This window comes from Choloepus didactylus, chromosome 5 (assembly GCF_015220235.1).
Source record: "Choloepus didactylus isolate mChoDid1 chromosome 5, mChoDid1.pri, whole genome shotgun sequence".
Classification (NCBI taxonomy): Eukaryota; Metazoa; Chordata; class Mammalia; order Pilosa; family Megalonychidae; genus Choloepus; species Choloepus didactylus.
In genome coordinates this window covers 55700058-55722382 of record NC_051311.1, presented here as the reverse complement: position 1 = coordinate 55722382, position 22325 = coordinate 55700058, and the positions used below count along the sequence as shown (strand labels likewise).

The 22325-nt window shown below is 36.0% G+C and overlaps 1 protein-coding gene across 1 annotated transcript in view; it reads right to left on the bottom strand.

The window, feature by feature from the left end:
• CNOT4 (CCR4-NOT transcription complex subunit 4) overlaps positions 1–13948 on the bottom strand; it is a 186300-nt gene extending 172352 nt beyond the window's left edge. Inside the window, 1 exon segment of the mRNA XM_037836099.1 lies at positions 13701–13948. The gene's annotated coding sequence lies outside the window, so the exon portion shown is untranslated.
• Between the last annotated feature and the right edge of the window lie 8377 nt (positions 13949–22325).

Genomic DNA, 22325 nt, shown 5'->3' with positions numbered 1-22325 from the left:
GAAGGGTGGGTAGGTAGGAATGAAGTATTTGGAGCTCCCCTTCAATGGAAGACAACAATCTGGGGGACTATGTTCTCAATCTCAGTGTAAAGGGCTTCCCCCATTGACTCCTGGTAATGGCTTGCAAGGAACAATGAGAATATTTATAAAAGTTATTTTAAAACTGTAATGTATTAATGTTAATAGGGAAAACTGCGTGTGTGAGAGAGGTATACAGGAACTCAGTTCTATCTGTATAATTTTTCTGTAAACATACAACTGCTCCAAAAAAAAAAAAAAAAAAAAAAAAAACCACACAAAAATCAAAAACCAAAAAAAAACTAATGTACTTGCAGGGTGTTTTTTTAGAACTTTTAAAAAGGAATAATACAAAAATGGTATAGCCACTGGGGAAAACACTTTGGTGGTTCCTCAAAAAGTTAAACAGACTTACTATATGACCTAGCAATCCCGCTTCTAGGTATATACCCAAATAATTGAAAACAAGAGACTCGAACAGATACATATTTGTAACGGCATTATGCACAATAGCCAAAAGGTGAAAACAACCTAACTGTCCATCATCAGGTAAATGGATAAACAAAATGTGGTACATACATAAAATAGGATATTATTCAGCCACAAAAGGAATGAAGTTCTGATACATGCTACCACATGGATGGAACCTTGAAACCATTATGCTAAGTGAAAAAAGCTGAAACAAAAGGACAAATATAATTATGACTCCATTTGTATGAAATATCTACAATAAGCAAATTCATAGAGACAGAAAGTAGATTAGAGGTTTCCAGGTGCCAGGGAGAGAGGGGAATGAGGTTACTGTTCAAATGGTACAGAATATCTGTTGGAGATGATGAAAGTCTTGGTAATGGATGCTGGTGATGGTAGCACAACACTGGGAATATAATTAATACCAGTGAATTGTACACTTAAAAATAGTTAAAATGGGAAATTTTGTGTTTATGTTACAATTAAAATTCACAACTAAAAGAGTAATACTATAAAGATTTTAGAACAGTGATTGGCATCTAATAAGCACTCAAAGATAAGCTTTTATTAGATAAACTAAATGTAAAATATAATTATCTTACAAAATTATTTTACTAAAATACAGTAAAAAAAAAAAAAAGATTCATTTTACATTTCCCTTTTCTCAGCTAAGTAAGTTTCCCAAGTCATTTCAAGGAAAGCCAGTACCAAAATGGACTCTGAGAAAACTCATTTGAGGAAGAAGAGGAAAGTCTCTGAGAAAGTCAACTTCTGTGTAGTGTCTTATCAATGTCAGAAACCGGGCTCACCTCCAAAAGTGTTATCACCAACATCTGAACTTGTTTCCCCAATCACCTTCCTCAATGGTAGAATAATTAATTTATTAATTCAGCAAGCATACTGAGTACCTATTATGTGCCAAGCACTATCCCCAGCATCTGGGATATATCAGGGATCAAAACAAATATCCCTGCCCTAACGGAGGGAGATCAACAACAAATAATATACAGTTGATACTCATTATTCACCTACTCGCTAAAATTTACAACCCCAAAAAATCATTATGCACAGTCATTCACTGACAGGTGTGGACATGCACAGAGTGGTGAAAAACTTGAGTTAGCCGACACACATTTCCAGCTGAGATCAGACAAGGTGTCACTCTGCTTTCTTGTTTCAGCTCTCATACTGTACACAAGTGTCCTTTTCCCAGCATATTTAGTACTATGTTTTTTGCATTTTTGTGTTTTCGGTTGGTGATTCTGCTGCTTAAAATGGCCTCCAAGCATATTGCTGAAGCAACCTCTACTGTTCCTAAGTGCAAGAAGGCTGTAATGTGCTTTATGTAGAAAATCACTGTTAGACAAGCTTTGTGCAGGCATAAGTTACAGTGCTGCTGGATGTAAGTTCAACATTAATGAATCAACAATATATATTAAATAGATGTCTTTAAATAGCAACACACATAAAACAAGGTTAGGTATTGATCAGTTGATGAAAATGTTGTCACAAGAGGCTCAAAGGAACCTAACCCTGTATTTCCCCTAGGATCAATGGTTCAGCATTCACTAATTCAATGTTCACCACAACTTTATCGAACATAACTACTGGGAATAATGAGAATCAACTGTATACAATGAGTAAGCAGATAATGTGATTTATATTAGAAGATTAACAAGTAAAACAGTGCACATATTAGGGAATAGGAGCCTGAATTCTGATTGTAAACAAATGGTCAGGTTAGGACTTACTGAAAAGGTAATTATTTGAGCAAAGGCCTGAGGGAGTTGAGCTAGCCATGTGGATGTGTGGAAGACAAGTATTACAGGCAGAGGGAACAGCTAAAGCAAAGGCCCTGAAAAAGGCTTTCCATTTACTTCTTGTCACTACTTGGCAATGATTTTATTAATTTCTTTTTAAAAAAATTTCTTCTCTTCAAGCCTCCAATTACTCTGTCTTACTTCAGCAATAGATAATAATAATAATAGCTAATATTTATCTAATGTTTACCATATTTCAGGCATTGTTCTAAGTGTTTTTAAAAGATGAACTAATTGAATTCTCACAGTTCTATCAAATAGGTGCTACTGTTGTCTATATTTTACAAGAGAGAAAATTGAGGGAAAAAAGGTTAAGCAACTTCCCCCAAGATCACACGATTAGCAAGTGGCAGAGCCCTGGAGAGATGTGTGTGGTACAACTTCTCTACCATGAAACTTAAGATCATTCAGCACAAACTGCTTCAAGTTTTCTCATCTCTAATAATAGAATCTCTTACAATACTATAACAGTTACAATTATAATTTTTCTTCTTGACATTTTTACAGCCATTTTTTTTTGATATCTAAAGGTATTTACTGTAGATCATAAATTATCCTATGTTTAGCATTTTGTTATTACCTCAAAGGGTAAGGACCATATGTCTTTTTTATTACTTCATCCCTAGTACTTGTCATATAGTAGGAATTACAATCATTTTCTTGACGGAATGGTCTCTACCTACAGTCTCCACTGACGACCTTCCTTAATCCCTCCCCCCAACCTGATTTATATTCCCCATTATATTCTCAGTCTACTGAAATTGCTAGAGTGTGGTCAGCAGTTAACATATCACCAAGCCAAAGGACCCTTTTTCTGGTCTCATTCTCCTTCAATGTTGTATTGGATTATGTCAGTCCCTTTCCTTTTTCTTGAAACTTCCTTAGCTACCAAGAAGGGATACTATCCTATCTCTAACTCTCTGACCTCTCTTCCAAAAATTTCTTCCTTTGTTTTCCATCTTTCTCTACCTCTCCAATTGTTTTTTTTCCATCTTTCTCTACCTCTCCAATTGTTTCTTTAATACTGCCTTTTTCATCGCTACCCCAAAAATAGAACAACAAAAGTTTTTGGTTTTTTGTGCTTCTTTATGTTATCTCACAATGTCCCTTAAGATTCATTCATCCAATATTTACCGAGCACCTACTATTTACCAGGGATTATGTGGGGTGCAAAACAGACCAAAAAGAATCCTTTATCCACATAAGGTTAAATATTAATTCTATACTACCAAGGACACTCTTAAAACCATCTTCCTCTAATTACCATTTTAAGCACACCACTTACCTGGTATTTAACAACAACAACAAAAAAAACCTGTCATGAATCTCTCCTTACCAACCACAACCACATCTACATTTCTCTGCTTTAGTTCAAAATACTCTACAATCATTTTCTATCATATCTATCCAGGTTCATTTTCCATGACTCCCTGATTCACAAGAATTCCAGGCAGGCCAGTCCTTTGACTATTCCCTTCAAACATCGTTTGTGTTTCCAGTTGGTCAAATAACTACTGAAACATATGCCCGGTATAAGACATTAAAAAGGGTATTAAATAAAAAGAAAAGTCTTCAAAAATGAATGTTCTTTGATTCTTGCAAATGTATAATGATAGCAAACACTTACATAGTACATACTATGTGCCAAACCTATTCCAAGCAATTTATATACATTAACTCATTTATTCCACATAATAATCCTAGTATCTCCAATTTACAAACGAGGAAGCTGAGGCCCAGAGTGGATAAAGTAACTTGCCAGGTGGTAAGTGATAGAACCAGGATTCACACACAGGCAGTCTGGCTCCAGAGCTGATGCTCTTACCTACCATACAATACTGCCTACTCCCAAAAGGAGTGATAAATGAAAACAGGAAGAGCTCAAAAGGCTTACATTGAAAACTACAAACTATGGAAAACAGGGATCAACCATGAAAAATCATTTAAGTTACTTTTCTACTCCGAATATTGAAGAGCAACTTTTAATATCACGCCAAGTTTAAAAAATTCTAGTATTGTAGTACTATGTAAGAGAAAGCACAAACTGTAAACACCAACACACCACATATTATTCAGAATTCTTCAAAGCTACTGAAAATATTTGTTAGGTATGATAAGAGTATATGGTGACACATGACTAACAAATGTTCTTTTGTTAGCATGCCTATATTAAAGCATTTTGCTGTCATTCTTGCTTTCATCAAGATTAAAATAGATTGGAATACAATGCAGGGAAGGTATCTACCTTAGAGAAAGACTACTAGTTTTATTCTTTGGAAGCAAAATTTAAATCTAGGACTAGGCCAATACGACAGAAGATTTCAGCAAAAACAAGAGGTTCAAAAAAAAATAACACTAAGAACCTACTTGCAGGTACCCTTTACCGGTCAGCTTTAACCTAAAAAAGTACCACTAAGCATCTACCTTACACAGGTAACTAATCTATCACCAACCCCATGGCTAAAGTACCTTTTAAAAGGTTTCTAAGCACTTATTTAGTAAATCCATAAAGCTGTTTTACAACTGATTACATAAAAATTAAAAATAAAAGACAGAGGTTCATTCATAAAACAATTCTGCAGTAACATAACTAAAAATGAGCAGATAGGGAGTACCACCCCAACCATCTCCTCCTTCCGGTCACTGCCAGCAGAGAAAAGACATGAATTTTTCAGGTTTTGAGCTGGAGAGATTAAAATGCACAAGCCTGGATAGACACACTTGTTTGATTTGGAAAAGGCCAAAGTCTGTAGTCTTTTCAACTAGTAATGAGGCCTAACTTAAAAGAAAACTTAAAAGTATACAGTTAAAGGCAGTAAAGGAGACAGTGTCACAAATGTTTTAGGCAAAAATGCACAGTAGCCTTCACTACAGCTTGATATCTTTCCACTTTATTTTCTGCCTTTCCCTTTTCCTGGGCATATAATGCACCTACCCTCCTAGTTACCCAAGGCACCTCCAAAGCCACTCCCCTAAAATCAGCTTCCTCCCAACCAGTGTATGAATGAAAAATATATACAACTATTAATAATTACATATTAATTCAAATTAGTCTCTAATGTTCAAATTATCTGGAAGGGACTTTTGGAACAGGGAGCCATTTTTTCCTTCACTTTCCCACCATGACACTCTTAAAAGTGGTTCCACACCCCAAGGAATTAAATTAAAATTTCTTGTATAAAAGACTGGATTGGCAGCTACTACTGAAAATATTCTCAAATACTAAGGTTTTTCTATATTGCACATTTGATATTTACTTCCCTCCCACATTTACTGGTAGCAATGGGGAAAATGCATAATCCTTCTTAAAATTCTACTGCACAAAAGAGATCTGAGTTCAATCAGAAATTCAAGTTAATACATTAAAGCCCCTGTTAAACAAACCCCCAAGGAGAAGGCAAGAGCTTTTTATTCTAGTGACCATATTATAGAACACACATGACTTGCTAAATAAAGAAGTAAAAAAATACCAAAAAAATTTCGGTCATGTCACAAAAGGAGGTTTTAGGATGCAGGGAATGTCAATGAAAAATAACAAATATTTCCCAATAATGTATTATGCTACACCATTATTTTTATCATTATTAATATTTCCCCGGTACCTAAAAGGTCCATGACATTATGCTAGGCCCTACCTTTTATAATAACAGAAAAGTAATGATTGAGAAAATTAAGATAAATTCAATTCAAAAATTTTAAGCTCCCTGAGCTTGAGATGTTTTCAGACTCAGTTGTGGGAAAATCCTTGAAATCCATCTGATAAATACCTTAGTGGGGAAAGAGCCACAATATTGAAGGAAGTAGGAAGAGAAAAACTGGCAATACCATATTCATCTACTATTTACAAAGCAAGATACCTACTTATTTCCCCCAGCTTTCAGATAAAATGTGAAAATTTCCTTCACAAAACAAAGAAAGCATGCCATCCAGAAATACACAATGGTGCAAAAAGTTGACCAAAGGAAGGGTCAACAAACTAAAACCAAGAATAAAAGAATAATTTCAAGAATTTCAATTAAAAAAAAAAAATTCCAACCAAAAGAAATATGGCTGGTGTTTAAGGAGATCTGTTTTTAATATTACCTTTTCAAAACAAAGTCTACTAAAATAAGTCAAAGAATAAATTTTCATTTCATAGTGTCCCTACATTCTTTGGACTGCCGACCTAACATCCATGCTTAAACAGAGAGTTTGGAGCTGGCAATATTTAGTGTCCTACTTCTTCAGAATTTTCTGCCACTCCCTGTGCTCTAATCAGGTCATTATTAAATTTTAAAGGTATACAATAATATACACTGGTTATAAGTCTCCTAATACCCCTTTATGAACTAATACACACATGGGAAGCAGATGAGGCATGAATTTCTCTTTTACAAAGTAAGTATGTTCCACCTCTTACTATCATATAATAAAGATTGTTTCTTAATTTTCCAAACTTGTATTCCCTAATGAATGAAGATCTAAAATTATTCGAAAACATTGGTAGCAAATTTCTTCTGAAATTTTTTGAGATTGTTATTTTGAAAAGCTGGGCTTTGATAACAAATTGCAGTTTACTATCAAAGATAAACAGTCAAGAGTGTCTCAATCCTTTATTCTCCAAACTGTGGTGTCATTTTTAAATATAAGGGGCTGAAAAGAAGATGGAAAGAATCAGTTACCAAATTCCACAGAATTTCCACTCTAACATCTCTCAGAATGGCCCCTAACCGCGGTGGTCTGGTCTTTAATTTTTCAAACTCAATTCAAATGTTAATCCTAAAATATGTTACACATTAAGGAAAGTGCAATCTTTCTTAAAAAAAAAAAAAAATTTATTATGTCATCTCCTTACCTCTCCCCCCACCCCCTGCCCCACATCCTCTATGGTTTCTTACTAGTTTGCAGACCAAATTCAACCTGATACTGAATCTACCTTCCATAATCTAGCTTATACCCCACTTATACAAATTTATACCCTACCCTTACTTATACAAACTTATTTGACACAATTCCTATAAATGAACACTTTACTCCACTGAGATCAGACTCCTTACATCCCTCTCACATTATGCCACTCCCCATCAATAAGTGTTTATTCATGTTTCCATCCCCCACAAGGAATGTATGGAATGTTTTCCTTGTGGAGATGCTCTGCCTATAAAAACAGTATATGCGCTTTATTCAAGTCCCACTTTCTCCAAAAAGACTTACCCCTAGAACTTTAATCTGAAGGTGCCTCTACACTAACATACTAGACCCAGACTATATGCACCACATATCGAGGATTTACTACTTTGTGGTAGTGCTAGGTATATTATTATGAAAGTGTTACCAGCAAGATAATTCGCTCTTAGAAGCAGTTCCATTTTGCAAAAAGTGAGTCTATAGAAGCACCCAAAGACTATTTGATAAACTGAGTAAATAACCCTGATAAACGCTCAAGATATTTTATTATGTCTAAAGAGTTACAAACGGAATGACATGATGATTAGAACTTGCTTCAAAATAAAATCCAGGACAAAGAGTTGGGGGAGGACAGGAAAGTGGTGGAACAGATGAAACCAGGCTGGCCATGAGTTGATAATTTTTGAAGCTAACTGATAGCTACATGGCAGTTCATGATAGTATTATCTTTTATACTTAAAATGTTCCACAATGATAAGTTAAAAAAAAATTACTAATAATATCTTTACTTCATTTAAAGACAAAATCAAATATCTTACAACACTTTCTTTACCTAACAAATGCCTAGGTTCCCAAACAGATAAGAGTAAGAAAAAACTTCTGGAAAGTTGAATTTGACAGGGAACTTGCCCATCCTAATTCTTATCTAAGAAGTAATGTAAATAAGTTAGAGGAAGAACCTAATCAAACTGGAGAGCTCCATCAAAAGAAAAATTAACCTTACCACCAAAAGCAATATGGTTTATACTACTATATTAATATAAATTTTCACCCAACTACAGCATTCACAAAAGGGTCCATCAAACAATTGCTGCAAATCGAAAACATAGGGAAAAAACATAAGCAAAAACTTGGAGGCAGTAAGTAAGAAAAAAGGAGAAAAAGTTGCTACAATCTATGTTCAATAATCCAAATTGGCCAATGTTATTCCAGGAAATTCACAATCTGAAGACACCTGATGCCTACACAAGGAATGAATTAGTAGGTTCCTAAATAAAAGAAAAATTAACATGTCCATTTATTCCAAGACTGAAAAATGTGCTTAAGAAATTTCAGATATCTGGCATAAGGACAATGTATCTATTTGTTACTGCTAAGGAATGTTCTACCCCTTAGATATTTCAGTCTTTAACTCCTTTTCAAAATTTAATCATTTTCCCTACAACATCATTCACTAATTCCTTCCAAAAGCTCTAATATCATACTTATTATTTTTAAATGCAGGTATTTTATTATTCTAATTACACTGCTTTTTTTTTTAATCTTGCTTTTTTTCCCAAAATGGTTTAACAAGCCAATGCAATTATTCTGATTTCCCCTTCTAATCCATATTTTGTTTAAATACAAACTAAGAGTTACCATGACTAAAAACAACCTGTTTTTAAACAGATATCTGACATACACACATATACAAATAGCAAGACTTACCCTAACAGCGTACCTCATCTGCCTATCACTCAACACAACTGAAGTTGAAAACAGAACAGCAACCTATTTAAACAGTTTAATAATAATGAAGCCATCCTCAAAAATGAACTCCTCAGGAGGAAAAGAAACTCATACTCAAACCACCTTGTACCTATATTATCTTTAAAGGTAGGTTTTAGGGGAGTGAATCTCCCTGGCAACGTGGAATATGACTCCCGGGGAGGAATGTAGAGCTGGCATCGTGGGACAGAGAACATCTTCTTGACCAAAAGGGGGATGTGAAAGGAAATGAAATAAGCTTCAGTAGCAGAGAGATTCCAAAAGGAGCCGAGAGGTCACTCTGGTGGGCGCTCTTACGCACAATTTAGACAATGCTCTTTAGGTTCTAAAGAATTGGGGTAGCTGGTGGATACCTGAAACTATCAAACTACAACCCAGAACCCATGAATCTCGAAGACAATTGTATAAAAATGTAGCTTATGAGGGGTGACAATGGGATTGGGAAAACCATAAAGATCACACTCCACTTTGTCTAGTTAATGGATGGATGAGTAGAAAAATAGGGGAAGGAAACAAACAAACAAACATACAAAGGTACCCAGTATTCTTTTTTACTTCAATTGCTCTTTTTCACTTTAATTATTATTATTATTTTTGTGTGTGTGCTAATGAAGGTGTCAGGGATTGATTTAGGTGATGAATGTACAACTATGTAATGGTATTGTGAACAATCGAATGTACGATTTGTTTTGTATGACTGTGTGGTATGTGAATATATCTCAATAAAATGAAGATTTAAAAAATAAATAAATAAATAAATAAATAAATAAATAAATAAATAAAGGTAGGTTTTCCCAGCAAATAAAACTAATCTTCTTTTAAGTAGTACACAGTTTCTCTCTTCTGATATTAGAAAAATTCTGCTATGGGGAAATTAACCTAAGGGGCCGAAATAGTGTTGACATTTTCTCTTCTGTAAATAATTTTCTGATTAAAAAAAAAAAAATACTATGAAAGAGAAATGTGTGAGAAGACCCACTGAATTATATTGCTACACTTCAAAAAGCTGACATTTACCACACAATCTTTTCTATTAAAGAAGGCCACATGATAATGAGATTACAAACAATACTGAAAAGCTTTTAGAAAATTGCTAAATACATGATTAAAATGTTCTACTTATTGTCTTTCCTTGCATCACAAAAACTGAGTAAATTATGCTATTTTTATGATTTGTTTACTCTCAATATTTGAGAAGTAAATATACACACACACATAAATAAAACCATCTTTAAAAGATCAGGAATATAGCCACATTTTACACAACAATGGTCATTTGCAATTTTTTTCTAATATTTATAACATAACATAAAATTTATAATCTCAGAGTATATTAACAAGTTTTATCAAATGCATGCTATTCCAGAGGGATGAAAACCATTTACAAGTTCCATTTAGACTAAGAAATCCCTTGAGAAAAGTATGTAGTACATTCTAGTTATACTGCTTCTAGAAGAGCAAAAATCCCTATAACCTATTTCCCTATTGTTTTTCTTCAGAACCAACTGAGCTGAATCTTGTAAGTTCTTTCATAAAAAAATCAAGACTAAGTACTAGACATACTGACAGAAAGCTAACTGCATTTTCAGAGGCAGCAGTTTTCAGAAATAAATACTTCCTATCTCACCTGAACAGTCTATAAAAATGATAACACTGAAGTTTAAATAGATTCAATCCAGTATTATTTGCTGTCACATTAAAAAACATATAAAAATTAAGAGTGCAGCTTCATTTTAAAACCAGGAGTAGGGAAGGAGAGACAGGGAAGACTTCTAAAACCAAACAGCTTAAACTGAGAAGACATGTAAAGCTCCCCTAAAGCAAGGAGTTCATCTTTAAGCAACACCCTCTTTTGTTTTTTACAAACTAATACCACTGGTATATCCACTTAGACTGAAGTTGAAGGGCTTCACAAAACAATTGTATTTTTCTGCATCTTGCTATTTGATTATAACTGTCTTATCCTCTGAAACTGAAGATTTGTCTATGCAATTTTCTAAAACAAGTTTTATAAGCCAACTTTAAGTACTTTGCGTTTAAAAACTTTCTTTGGAAATAACTTATTCATCTAAAGAATTCAACTATTAAACTTGGCAGAATGTATTCCAAATTATCAAAAGAAACTATGAACGTACGAAGCTGCAATATTCAGAATGTTACCTCTGAAAACTTACACCATACAAAAATATTTTAGAAATCTCAACTACCTATTCCCTGTCAAAGTAACAAGAACTTTAGAAATACAATATTCTTTAGACAAACTAAAGTCGCCAAAGTTAATTCATTTTGATTCAGAGGGCTAAAACTAAAAATTTGATAGTTTCAGGCAGTAAGTATGAATGAGAGAAAAGTACAAGAAAATATTTAGTGAGGCAAAATACTTTTACAAAAGAAATGATGTACGAAATTCATTTACCCCCCTGTGCCAGACGTACAGTCCTCTACTAGAATACACTGCCTACAATTCAGTCAAGTATGACTGCCAAGGATTTCTAAACCTGTGTATTAGGCTTGCTCAATGTACAAAGGCTTCTCCACCAACATATTACAAAGAAAAATGAAGTATATTTTTATTTAGAGTTGAAGGTCAACTGAATTAAACATTCTACTACTTACAAACTAAGTGTAAATAATATTTCAAAAAAAACTTCAAGTTATAACTTAAGGTTTTCTATGTAAACTGTTTCCAGTTCTCAGAAGAGTAGGGATTTCTTTAGTTTCCCCAAATCAGGGCTTAAGTGGCTAAAAGGGAAAAAAGAAGTTTTATAAACAGCTTTTCTGACCTTAGTTTAATTTGGTAAAATAGACCATTTATCAGAATCAAGCAAATGCAACACCAAATATAAGATTCCTTAAATTTCACAGGTAAAATGTGTAAAAACCACAATAATCCATTAATGTGCAAAGTCACCAAAGGATAACTGTATGTATTTGTATTTATACTCAAGGTACCATTACTTTTGATAGAGATATATTGCTGCCTGAGGTTGCTACTATGACTTAAAACATTTTTACATATATCTTAAGAACACTGTCTTATTTATGCTTAAATTTGAGATGTATGTATCTGATCTATGCAGTCCTCTGTTTTTCTGTTAATTATTTCACAGTGGACTGATTATAGCAAAGGCTCCTCCTTCCCATTATGCCATTAGTCAGTATATTTCAATATTTGCTTTTGCCAAAACATGGACATCATAAGCCACCCCCTGCTCCTCGTTTTCTGCTTTTCAATGTAGGTAACAATGCCAGTGAGTGCCACCAAAGGCATATATGTGAACAGCTTTGTCATTTATTTTTCCATCCCTTTTTTGTATGGAAAAAATATGAGGGATTTCAGCATGCAAAAGAAAAATCCTAATAGATTTTTAAGAGAAGACAATTTATTCAGATAACTCCCATTCTAGACGTGTTAAAAGACAGAACTTTCCAAATCCAAAAATACTAAGTAAATATGAGATTAGCCGGAGGGAAAATTTCCCACTCAAACCATAAATAAAATGTCATCAATTAAGCTGAATAACATAACTCACTTGGTCAATAATCAATTCACAACATGGAAGGGATCTGTAACCCACATATAATTAAAAAAAAACACTTGTATTTGCTTGTGAGGTTCACAGATGAATTTTGTGTGTGTACCAGGTTTATCTTATGTTGAAATGCTTAGGGTAATAGTTATTGGTATAATCAGAGCCCATTATGAAGTGTCCTGAGAAAGACAATTCAGAAGAATGCTCAGTAGCAAGGGGAAGCCGGTCCAAAATGAAAAGAAAAAAAAAAAAAAAAAATGCACGTCCCAATAGAAAGAGTAATCAACAAATAGATCACTGAAAGCAAAATGAAAATGTTCCTCTTCTGAGTAGTCTGAATAAATGATCTTTACTCATAATGTCTCATAGTATCCTACCTCACTTCATTCACTTCCCAACTTCCTTGACTTTTCAAGGGCCAATATGGAGCATCCCTTTTTCTGGAATTGTATGTTGAAAGAATCTATTTAGGAAAGAGGGAAGGGACGGATAATTCGCAAAGCTGAGAAACAGGTGGGTGAGAACGGGCAGCAGCATAATCTAGATACTTAAGGGGCAGCTTTAAAATGACATGTGGTTAAAGCAAAGATTGCAAATCGGAAGAAGCTCTAATGTGGCATATAGACTACGGGAGCTGATTGCAAGCAGAAAGGGAGTGGGGGGGGGGGGCAAAGGCTAACTCCAGACTGGTAGCAATGGAGCAAAAAAAAAAAAAAAAAAAAAAGGCAGCAGGACCAGTGGGCAATGAGCGATAGGATTAATGAGCAGCAGCAACACCAGTCAGAGTGGAAGTGATGGCTTTGGTCCTGGGAGACCAGGGGCGGTGGGGAAGGACGTCAGAGAGGGGAAAGGGGGCTGGGAAACAAGTATTGAGACCTAAAAATACTGCCCCAACAAAAATGTACAGAAGAGAGCTGAAGACGAGAAGCCGCCCCGGCTTCCCAACTGAAGAAATTTCTGAAGGAGAGTCGATGCTCGCCGCCGCTGCTGCCTTCTGCCCCGCTCCCTTTCCTGCTGGTAACTGCTGTGGCGTAGAGGGGAGAGGGAGGAGGAGGAGGAGGAGGAAGACCAAGCAGGAGAGTGAAAATGAAGCGGAGGGTGGGGAGAAAGGGGGGTGCGGCCTGCACAGTCCCAGTGAAGCCTCCGCTCTTTCGTAGCCGGTCAGCCCCGGGTTTCCCCTAAGCCCAGCCCCGCATAGACTCACCCGCCTGCCTTGCCTCGCTTTTCCCTTAGCCGACTCCACGCACTGCCTCGTCCACACAAGGGACCACTGACGACTGTCGGGGAAATTACTCTTCAGAACTAGGCCTGATTGCTTCAGCGAGTCCGACCTTTACGGCTGAGAGAGAGAGACTATCGGCTTTCGGTGGGTTCCACAGCCAGACGGGCCACCATCTTACATTAGGGTAAGACTCCTCCGGCCTCCCGTGCGCAGGCGCACGCCGATCGGGCCGGGAGGGACGGGGGAGGGGCGGGGAGGAGCGGCTGGCGGCAGAGTGGGAGGTTGCGGCGGCCGCTCCCGCAGAACCCTGGGAGTTGTAGTACTCAGAGGGTAACCGCCTAGCTGCAAGCCGGGAGTTGAAGTTCTAACTCCGAGGCCTGACGGGATCGTCCACCTCACGTGGCTGGTAGACTGCTGCCTTTCTTCGTGTTTTGCTCCTGTCTCTGCCCGCGTGTGCTGCTCTACCATTATTTGGTTGGTGGTATTCGTTAGTCCTTGCGTTTTCTCGCTGTTGGCTGAAATACGGGATATCAAAACTCGGGGCCAGTGTAACCAATTTGGGGGGAGCCGAGAATACCTCTACTTTCCTCACCTATCACAGATCTAAAGGAGGCAGGATAGAGACAGATCGTGGGTAGGAGGAGCGCGGGATTTGATCTAGGGCAGAGAATTTGATACTGACTTGGCTTCTTTTTACTGAAAGTGAGCGTTTACTCATTTCCCCATCTTTGCGCTTTTTGGAGGAACTGTATTCTGTAGCAGTAACGGCCCTAAATCCCATCCTCATCGTAATTCTCCAGGGCGAAAATATCTCCTAAATTGTCTCGTGCACAATGTATACAAGAATTAGAGACCCATGCACATATAAAAACGTGTTTGTAATGATGCGAATTTGAGAACATTATGCGGACTTCGGTGCAAATTGTTGCTAGTTCGATAGCCTGCCCTGCACGGCTTTGTGAGTCAAGTTCACAAACTCCGCACACAACACATCCCAAAGAATATAAAAATGCAGCCGCAATCCCTAGGAGTGTGGAGGTATCCTCAATCACAAAAATCAGTCATTTTTATACCGCTCACTTGCCTCCTAGAACTCTGGTGGAAGTGGCGCTCGAAGCAGTCGTTTTTTGCTTATTGCGTGTATTCTTCCCCCATTCACAAAACAAATACTCATTGAGCTCCTCTAGTGTGCCCCGAACTGTTCTAAACATTGGGAATACAACAGTGAGCAGAACAGACGAAATTCCCTTTCCTCATTCTAGTGTGTGGGAGAAACGAGGCAAATCCAGTTTTTAAATATATTACTAAAAATTTATAGGATGTCAGAACTAATAAGGAAGGACTTTAAAACAGGGGAGAAGAGTAGGGGAAGAGGTTGCAATTTTAAATGTGAATTACCTGACTTTTAAAAAAAATACAAGTTCTTTATGTTTCACTTTCTTCACTGTGATGCCTAGGCAATAATTATTTGGTGAAAAATGAAGATATATAATTATAAAATGTATGAATTCACATTTTATCATAAATTTGAAATTACAGAATCATGAAATGATTATCTAACAAGGAAACTCAGGAAATCATTTGGACTCACCTTTATTAGTTAACTTTAGGTAGCCTAAACATTCAGTATAGGTGATGTGTATTTTTTAATGTGTTTATTTTTCTTGTATAGATGACCAATTTTATAGTGTAATAAAAACAAAGTAATGAAAAGAATGAAATTAAATGAATCATTTCCATAACTGAAGATTAGAACTAAAGCAGTAAGAACTAGAAGGGATTTCAAGCATTATCTAATCCAATGGTTCACAACCTTATCTTACCACACCCTTTTTTAAATAACAAATATTGTCATACTGTCCTTTGTTATTCTAAAATGAAATTTATATGTAATATAACCTACCTACACACATACATGATTTTGTTTTCAGTCAAAATAGTGTCCTATTTATAATATAATGATGTACAAAGAAAGTAATTATAATAAAATAGTTTGTATTTCAATATATATAGTCATGCTGAGGCATTTTATTGTATTGTTAGAAAATACAATGAAATCACCATTTACTTGCACTTATAAATAAAATCCCTATGAAGGTGACAGTTACAAATACCAGCTGACATTAGGTGTGGTGCTGGCCACTCTGGTGGACAACACTAGTCTTTCTTCACTGTTCATAGTAGATGCATTGCTTAAATGTTCATTGTATATTATAACCATGTAAAAAAAAAAACTTCATGTTCATATGTAAAATAAAGATTTTTAAGAAATATGTTTTAGGTTAAGATAATTTGAAACAGGTTTTTCACCTACAGCAGGACATTTAAAAGGCATGGGGGACCCAAAACACTTCATTGTGAGGAATAGTCCCATGCATTGCAGTAAGTCTAGCACACCTGACCTCTGCACCTTAAAAGCCAGTAGTGCCTCCCCCAAGTATCCAACACTAGGAGGCAATATCACACCTATTGAGAATCACTCATTGATGGAGATCTAAGAGTAAGGAAATGACATCTCCTAGTTTACCAATGGATTAGTGACTTTGTCACCACCCTCTCAAGCCAGTGCTTTTTTTTACTATATTATATTACCAATATAATATATGTGTATAAATGACTGTGTATAATTTCATACAGTCTTGTCCATGTAACATTTAATTCTCATATAATTTTAAATACTAATCAACATTAAATTCTGTTACCTAGCTTGCCTAATGATTCCTCCATGTGGGACATACCATCTCTTTACTTTATACATGTTTTTTACCTCCTCTTCAGTGTTAGGTATTGTGCTAGGTGCTGGTGGTATAGAAATACAGTGATCAGCAAAACTGATCATAACATAACTGATCAAAACACCTCATAGAGCATAGTGCCTAGTGGAGGAGGCAGATTAAATAATCATAAGTATAAATAAATACAAACATATAAATATAAATATAATTTCTTACATATAATCATGACTGGTGATGGATACTATGTAAAGTGTTTACAAGATGCTTTGAGAGTATGAGGGGGAAACTAATTTAGATTGGTGGGGGAGAGGAGGGTAGTCAGGGAAGATCTTTAACAGATTAAGAGTGGAAAATGTGCAGGGACCGTGAGATAGAAAAAACCTTACCAGAAGGCTAGTGTGGACTATAGTGAGGAAGGGAACAAATGGCGTAAAGTGAATTTGAAGAGAGGCAAGGGCCAGATCATCCAGGGCTTTGTAGGCCATGGTAGGAAATGTAGATCTTATTCCATGGGAAAAGGAAAGACTTTGAATGAAAGAAACATGATCTGATGTACATTTTTTAAAACATCATGCCATTGAATGTCCTTCAGTGGGGAAATTATTAATTTCATGGTGGCGCTTCCATTCTATAGAATACTACCTAGCTGTTTAAAAGAGAGAAAGAACTAGATACTGACCTGGAAGAATGTCCATGATATGTTATTATGTAAGAATAAAAACTTAAATTGCAACATAATATATTCCATATTTTAGAAGTAAAAATGAACCAATCCAAAATAAACAATACATTTCTGTATAGCACAGAGAAAATAATGGAAGGATACATACACATCAAATATTTAGTATGGTTGGTCACCTGTGCGGATTGCAATTGGAAAAGGGTACAGGGAGAATATAATTTTTTCTTTATAATTGCTGTATTGATTTATTGTTATGTGTATGAATTATTTTTGTACACTTTTAACAATGGACCATTGAAAAATGGGGACAAAAATTAGATGAAGAATAGGGTGGCATGGAGGGGATGGAAAGTTTTGGGTCTTCTTTTTTGCTTTTATTTTTATTTTGGAGTAAGGAAAAGGTTCAAAAACTGATTCTGGTGATGAACACACAACTGTATGATGGTGCTATGAATAATTAATTGTACACTGTGGATGACTGTAGGGTGTGTGAATATATCTCAATAAAACTGTGTTAAAAAAAGCAAATGAACAATGTGGGGGAAGAGGGGAATGGGATGTTTTGGATGTTATTTCAATTTTTATTTTATTTTTCCGAATAATGGACATGTTCAGAGATTAATTGTGGTGAATGCACAACTATATGACGATACTGTGAACAACTGATTGTACACTTTGGATGATTGTATGTTATGTGAATATATCTCAATAAAATTAAATAAAGAAAACTGGACCACTCTGGCTGTTGTGTGGAAAATGTATTGGAGAAAGGCAAGAATGAAAAGAGAGCAACTGATTAAGAGAATATTTCAGTCATCCAGATGGTGGCTTGGACTGTGGTGGCTGTGAAGACAGAAAAAGGTGGATGAATTTGATATTTTTGAGACTGAAACAATAGAATTTGGGGATTAATTGGATATGGAGGGGTTCTCTTGAATGACTCTCAGATTTTCCAGCTTAAATGGTCTTATAGATGGTGGTGCCTTTCGTAAAAGAGAATGGTGATGGATGATTGTATGGTATGTGAATATATCTCAATAAAACTGAATTTTTGAAAAAAGAATGGTGAATGCTGTAACAGCATCTGTGGACAGTGGGAGAACAACTTCATCAGAAAAACAGTAGGATTTCAGGAAAATGATTGCCCATTTTGCGATTGGCAAACTTAAAAATCATTGTGATTGTATTTTACTCAACTTGTGATTTTTCCTCCAGTAATGTTCTCTGCTTGGGTTCTGCCATGGAAACAGCATACATAGGGCTGGAGAAGGAGAATGGAGATGGGGAAAATTAATGAGCAACCAACATTATAGGTTTCTTCCCCTTTTCTCACACTTGGCATAATTAATATACATGTATTTAAATAAATGAAATTTTCAAGTTATATTTCAACTCAAATGTAGACTTAACTGGAACAATTTTATTACCCTTGGTATGGCCAGATTGCTTTAATATTAATAAATATTAATGGCACTTTTCTGGCATGGCTTTTTCTAGAAAAACCCATTAATACTAGGTTTTATAGTTATTTTTTTCTAGCTTTAGTCACTGAGTATTTGAGTGCTTAATATTGAAGATTTGGTAATGAGGAAACTACTAAATTCCTCAAAGAACTTAGTTTTAAAAAAACAGACAGAAAATAAGTTAGAAATAATGAATAAACATATCAAATTCTACATATATGTTGTCAAAGTATTAGGAAGGAAAGAGTGATAGAAAAAAATATCAGGAGGAAATATATTTTACATTGGAGAGTCTCTGAAGAGAAGACTTAATCGGAGATTCAAAGGATTAAAAGAGATGACCCATTTGAAGGATGACCTGTGCCAAGACCCTGATATAGGATATTAAGCATGTGGCAAGAATGGAAAGTTAGCCAGTGAAGTTGGGGCCTAGAGTGCAAAGGAAGAGTGGTAGGAGATGAGATTAGGGAAGAGGGCAGAATCCAGGTAATGCAGGGCTTTACATGGAGTTTAGATTGTATTCGCAGTAGAATAAAAAAACCATTGAAATGGTTGAATCAGGAGTGGTAAGACTCAATATATCTTTACAAAAGATTACTCTGGCTGCCTTGTGGAGAACAGATGAGAGATGGTGGCAAACATAGAAGAGGAGAGAGCAAGGCTATTACAGAACTGCAACCTGGAGATGATGAGTTGCTTGGACAAGGCAGGGCTGGGACTAGGGTGAGGTGAGTCAGGCATTCACCTTGGGCACAAAATTTAAGCAAGCAACCAAGAACTCAGTAATCAAGATAAATAATATTTTGATACAATTTTAAAGACCAAAATTAATGCAAAAGAAATCCATGGTGAACAAAATAATAAAGACAGGCTCCAACTGTGCCTTGTTCACCTCACCCTAATCCCAGCCCTGGATCCAAAAAGAATTTTGTTTACGAAAACAGGCAACCAGATCACAAGTTTCAGTTTGCTGATTTTTTAAAATAGTTACTTGAAAAAGAAATGCAAGCAGTCCATAATATATCCGCTACAACCAAGGAGTTCCACTCCTTAGGTAGATATATGCAAGGGGGAATCTTACACAAATATCCCAGGAGACTTGTTCAGGAATGTTCGTGGCAGCATTTGTTGAAATAGCAGAAACACCGGAAACAACACAAATATCAATCAATAGTAGAATGGATAAATAAATTGCAGCAATACAGTGCAGTACTATATAGCAAAAAAAAAAAAAAGAACTACCACTACACACTTCAGTTTCAATGGATGAATTTCAAAAACAAAAGGAAGTCACAGATGAATATATAATAGTATGATCCATTTTAAATAAGTTCAAAAAAATAGGCAGAAGTAAATGATATTGCCTAGGGATACATATATACAGTTAAAATTATGAAGAAAGGCAAGAAATGTTTTACATCAAATTCAGGATATGGTTATTTCTGTGGGGAGGAAAAGGAACATGATCCAGGAGGGACACAAAAGGAATCTTCTAAGGAACTGGAATTAAGTCTATTACTTAATCTAAGTGATAGATACACAGGTGTTCATGTTACTATTATTTTTAAAAGCTGCAAATATATTTTGTTCTCACTCTTATATGTGTGATATACTTCACAATGAAAACAATTATATTATTCAGGAATATGTTCATGAAAAATTTGAATTAGTAGTCAAGTTTCCCGTGCTGAGAGGCACAAGGTCCAAATTTATACATTTTTTTTTAATCTCTTGGATTTTTATTAGTAGTTCTCTCTGAAGAATCAAAGTAGTTAGCATTCATCAAGACTGTATATCCTTTTTATTTAGATGTTTAATGATGTCCAACATAATACAAAATAAACCAAAGAGACTGATTTCAATAACTAGATGCTGTTCACTGGGTCATTCTAAAGCAGAGTTTAGGGGGGAGGCAGTTCTCCAAGGAGAAAAGAGGTGGTTAGTGCTAAGCATCTAAATTGTTGCCTGTTTTCTCCACCATTAAATGTGCTGGGAAGAGGCTGGTGATTTCTTAAGCTGACAAATGTTTCCTAGAGCAAGGAACTCTAAAACCCTAGGTGGGAGAGGAAAATGGTCCAAATTAACCCCAAAGAAACAAGTTGGGGTAGGGAAGCATGGTGACTGCCTGGCAGAAAAGTCAAACTTAGGGCCCCAGGCAGAAAAGGTCATTCTTTGCATCTCAGAGACATTGCAGAACCAGTGTAAAACTAAAAGACTTTGTTAAAACGGGGAAATAAACAAAACCCTGAAAGAACCTTTCAATTGCACTGATCTTGGATTGGAGTTCAGTCTACCTGTAGGGTGGGTAGAGAGAGAGGAGTAATCTAGCCTCAAAGCAGCACTGAGATTGGCCCTTGCCACCCTTTCTCCCCGGCTCCTCTTGGCAACCGATCTGGTTTGGGCTGAAATAAAGTGGGTATTACTCCTGTGATATTTTGATTTTTTTTTTTTGTTTTTTTAGAGAAGTTGTAGGTTTACAGGAAAGTCATGCAGAAAGTAGAGTTCCCATAATTTCTGACTCCCTGACCCCCTACCCCACAGTTTTCTCTATCACTAATACTTTGCATTAATGGAGTCATGTGATGTTTTCCCTACTTACAGAGAATGAGAAGTGGGAAGCTAGGCAACTAAGTAATAATGGGAACTTCCTGCTTGGGAAAATGACCTTGTTAGAAAGAAGAAGCTTCTGGAGCTCAGCTTTTGGTAGGAGTCTTTCTTCTGTTGCACTAATTCATTCCTGCTATGCCAGCTTCTTGCTAGGCTACTTGTATTGATTAGCTATTGCCAAAAAATGCCATGTAGCAAACTGCCCCAGAATGCAATGGCTTAAAACAATTGTCATTTATTCTCACTCTTGTAACTCAGGTTGGCTGAAGATTGCTCAGGATTGCTTCATGTGTGATCATTTGGAGGCCCAGACTGAAAGGGCAGCAGCTTCCTGGGGAAAGTGCTTCTCATAGCAATGGTAGAGGGGCAAGAGGGCAAGCCCATATATGCTAACACCTTTCAAGCCTCTTCTTGCATCACATTTGGTAACATTCCAGTAGTCAAAGCAAGTCTCATGGCCAAATTCAACATCCAAAGAGCTGAGAAGTAGACTACCACTTCTCCTGGAGGTTGGGGGAAGTGAGTGAATATTTGCTGAACAGTAATCTAATCTACCACTGTACTGAAAGAGGTAAAGGAGTAAATCTCTAGGACCATATAGATTTGTCTCTTTTCATTCCACTTCCTTGTTCTTGGGGGCTCATTAAATAAAGCCCCTTTATCCTTCCACTAAAGAAAACTAAAAAGAAGTTGGATAAAAAGCATCAAAGAAATAATAACATGACCTCTAACTGGGAAAGGATTAGAATTTAAAGAGGTAAATTTAAGTTATTTCTGTCCAAGGGGCATTTGCTGTTCCAAAAAAGGCAATTGAGAGATAAGATTGCCTTTGGCCAGTGACCAAAGGTAAAGATCCCCCTCTATGCTGGTTTGAATCTGTTATGTAACCAATAAAAGATTATGTTCTTTTAATCCACTCTCATGGGCGCAGACCTATTATGGGTGGGATCTTTTGATTACGTGGTTTCCATGGAGATGTAACCCCGCCCATTCAAAGTGGGTCTTAATTATTGTTTACTAGAGTCCCTTAAGAGAGCTCACAGACAGAGAGCTCAGAGAAGCTGAGAGACATTTTGGAAAGAAGCTAAGATATGTAATCCAGAGTTTGCCCCTCGGAAGA